The following is a 4596-nucleotide window of genomic DNA, read 5'->3' on the forward strand; positions in this document are numbered from 1 at the left end:
CACTATAAAAAGAAAGAAAGGAAAAAGGTATATGTAAGAGATTGAAACGAGAAAGCATACCTGTTAAGGGACAAGAAAATTTATTGCTCTCTGTTGTCAATAGATCGCAACAGAAGCCAGGGATAAAATTCAGAGACTACAGAGCCAGGAACTACATAGATTATAGAGAATATAGAAGCGAGGAATAACACAGAAATCAGAAAGGAATGGAATACTGGCATTGCAATGCTAGGTATGAAATACAGGTCATACAAAACCAGGGATGAAATACAGAGAATACAGAGATAGGAGAAGCATACATACAGAGTTTATCGAGCCAGGAATAATAAGATACAAGACCAATAATGAACACAAATATCGCAAAATCAGGAAAAAACGAAAATAATACAGGTCTGGGATTAACACAGATATTACAGTGCCACGAACAAAATCCGGACTGTCGAGGTAGAAATAAAATACAGAGAATACAAAGCTAAGAATAAAATATCTAAGAATGAAAGCTCTGCAAAGGTAAAATCAATAAAGGAACGTTCTCATTTTCTAAAAATTTCCAAGATAGTGATATACCGTTGGAGTGGAAAACAGAAGCTCTCGGTTAATTTGATAAAGGGAAACGACAACTGTCGAGGTAGATGTAAAATACAGAGAATACAAAACTAAGAAAACAATATCTAAGAATGAAAGATCTGCAAAGGTAAAACCAATAAAGGAACGTTGTCATTTTCTAAAAATTTCCAAGATAGTGATATACCGTAGGAGTGGAAAACAGAAGCTCTCGGTTAATTTGATAAAGGGAAACGACAACTGTCGAGGTAGATGTAAAATACAGAGAATACAAAACTAAGAAAACAATATCTAAGAATGAAAGATCTGCAAAGGTAAAATCAATAAAGGAACGTTGTCATTTTCTAAAAATTTCCAAGATTGTGATATACCGTAGGAGTGGAAAACAGAAGCTCTCGGTTAATTTGATAAAGGGAAACGACAGAAGACTTACTCTGTGTCTTTAATTTCCCGTGGAAGAGCAAACGAAAGATATTAGAAACAAACGCTCCAAGCGAGGAAGTCTCAGCCACTGTGTGTGTGTGTGTGTGTGTGTGTGAGTGTGTTTGTGTGTGTGTGTGTGTGTGTGTGTGTGTGTGTGTGCGTGCGTGCGTGCGTGCGTGCGTGCGTGCGTGCGTGCGTGCGTGCGTGCGTGTGTGTGTGTGTGCGTGCGTGCGTGCGTGTGTGTGTGTGTGTTTGTGTGTGTGTGTGTGTGTGTGTGTGTGTGTGTGTGTGTGTGTGCGTGCGTGCGTGCGTGCGTGCGTGCGTGTGTGTGCGTGTATGTGTTTGTTTGTGTGTGTGTGTGTGTGTGTGTGTGTGTGTGTGTGTGTGTGTGTGTGTGTGTGTGTGTGTGTGTGTGTGTGTGTGTGTGTGTGTGTGCGTGCGTGCGTGTGTGCGTACATTCACTAAATAAATGTGTAAGGTCAATTACTTACAGTGAGTGACGAAGCACCGACATTTTGATGTGTAAAGAAATACTAGGGAAGAAAAACTAATACAAGTAATTAATAATAATAATGATGATCAATCCACGACAGCAAAATTATATGTATTGATAACAGATAGAGAAAGGTGGATAAAACAAATACGTATACATAATTAAACGAGGAAATGAGCAATGGCAAAGATAAATAGGACAATATAATAAAGATAAACGGATAAATAATGATACAGAAAAAGAAAAAAACGAAAAATATTACCTTACCTAAATATCTAGAACAAAATACAATAAAAAAAAATCTATATAAATCTCCCAAGACAATTATCCAACAGTGTCTCCTGACCCTCTTAATATATATCCTACGACGTAAAGGAATTGTGAAAACAAATAAACAAAATTCCTTTCGTGATATGGGAACCGAGGAAGCCTGAGTGAACGACGAAAAGAAATGTGTTTTATTCATAGGGAAAACTTCCATCCCGGCGAACTCGGAGGGTCAAAGGTCATGAGGTCAAATGGAAACTCGCTGTGTGTGTATATCTGTAACCAAACCGTCCGTCTGTCTATACTGCCGAGGCTGTGTTCGTGTATTTTTGTTTGTAATGAAATGTTTATGTGATATTGCCTCCCACTGTATTTGTCTGTTTGCGTATCTATTTCTCTCTCTCTCTGTCTATCTCTTTCTCTATCTATTTCTCCCTTCTTTCCGCAATCTCTCTCTCTCTCTCTCTCCTCTTTTTTCTCTCTGTCCGTATCTCTCTCTCTCTCTCTCTGTCTCCCTCTTTCTTTCTCTCCCTCTCTCTCTCTTTGACTTTCTGTCTCTCTCTCCTCTCTCTCTTTCCACTTTTTTCACCCTACCTCTCTCTCTTTCTTATTTTTTCCCCTTAAACTCTTCGACTGTCTATCTCTCTCACTATATGGATGTTTTTTTTCAATTCAGAAATTTATATACGGGCAAACTTTCGTTTCCATAATAAAATAAAAATCACCATGGCTTTCTCTTACAGTGACCCTGACGTTATCTGTAATCTATATTTACTTGATAACATTAGCATTTATTATTAGAATTTATTGAAAATATTCAGCTGAATTCATATTATGCTATACTTTATTTGCATCACATGTATGGATGATTATAGATGTATATATATATATATATATATATATATATATATATATATATATATATATATATATACATATATATATATATATATATATACATACATATATATATATATATATATATATATATATATATATATATATATATATGTCTGTATATAACTGTTTATTACCTCCGCCTAGGAAATTATGATTACGGACGTCACCAGTGTACTTAGGAAAGAGGTGACTTTAATGTAATTCTTCGTGTAAATATCTTTACTGCATCAGTGACTCTATTGCCTTGGCGGAGGTATGCGCCCTCTGAACGCTTCTAGTTATGCAATGATAAATACTTGAGAATCCGTGGGAATAACGAGCTTGTGAACAACCTGGACTTGGCTTCTGCTGAACAAGAAATAAACCAACGACATCAAGATAAAAACTGACAGTGTACCGCTGGCTGCTTGCGATTCGGTAACATTCTCGTAACACATTTAAACCGTATGTCCATGTTTTTTTCTTTGTAATGTCTGTAAACTACGGACACGGTACTTGGTGTCATAGGGGACGCTGGGCCGAAAATAAAGGAGAAAATCAAAACCTCTGTTCAAATATTTACGAAACATAACAACATAAAGCTCTTTACCAAACCGCCGAATCGGAATCTATTTAAGAGGCTTATCTACCCTGCACCATAATACTCATTTTTTTGTAATCCAGTCTAAAATTACCTTCTGTCTGTTCCATAGTCTCATGAACGCTGTCCATGTACAAGCGCCTGGTAATTTGGTTGTTTAGTCCGTAAGTGTGGGCTATGTGTCTTTCCATGCATTCATTACGCTCTTCGCTGCATGATCTTTTGGTGGTCGTCGAATAACATGACCTGGAAATCCGCTCGGTAAAACGGTGTGCAAGGTGAAGTTTTAAAAGGGAGAATGCAACCAAAAAATGAGAAAAATTGAAATATCTGAAAATCAAATTCAGTGACATGTCAATTCCGAAATGAAACATAATAGAAAAGTGATGATAATGATTAAAAAAAGTGAAAATGTCGCATTCTAGCAAGACAAAAATATCGCGACAGAAAATATCAATTTCCACGAGCTTTATTGTCGTACAAAAGAAATAGAATTGTGCACAATAGTTTTAAATATTTCATCTCAACTAATGGTGGTGCAAAACATCAAAAAACGCCTTTTTTTGAGACCATCGTAAAATAACTGAATACTACCATCCTGCCCCTAAAAGTAATGATTCTTGTTCTAAAATATATTTTGAAATCCTAACAACTGATTTTGCTGTTTGTTCATTTACAGCTGGAAATCTACAGGCGCGAGAAATATCAATAACCTAGAATCCTTATGTAAAGGCAAAGGAAAAAATATATATGTTATAGCCAAATATCTACAGACAATATATCAGAATCAAAAAAAAAAAAACGGAAAAAAGGTAAAAAATATAGGTTATAACTAAAAATCAGACAATATATCAGAATGTAAAATAAAAAACGAAAAAAAAACGGAAAAAAGGAAAAAAATATGTTATAACTAAAAATCAGACAATATATCAGAATCTAAAAAAAACGAAAAAAAAACGGAAAAAGGAAAAAAATATAGGTTATAACTAAAAATCTACAGATAAGTAGAGAAAAAACAAAAGACCTTACTAAGGCCACAATAATGTTTTTTTTTTTTTTTTTTTTTTTTTTTTTTAATAGCGTCTGGTGATACATGTATATATATATATATATATATATATATATATATATATATATATATATATATATATATATATATATATACATATATATATATAAACATATAGATACATGTATAGAGATGATAGATAGATAGACAGATAGATTCAGACATAGACAGTTGGCTAGATAGACGGATACAGAAAAACGGATAGATAAAAAGACAAAAATGTCGACAGATGGACAGAAAGATAAACATACACAGTAGATAAAGCCAACCTTCACAAAGCTGTTTTATTAAAATATGACA

The sequence above is a fragment of the Penaeus vannamei genome, chromosome 15 (genome assembly GCF_042767895.1).
Source record: "Penaeus vannamei isolate JL-2024 chromosome 15, ASM4276789v1, whole genome shotgun sequence".
In the NCBI taxonomy this organism is placed as follows: domain Eukaryota; kingdom Metazoa; phylum Arthropoda; class Malacostraca; order Decapoda; family Penaeidae; genus Penaeus; species Penaeus vannamei.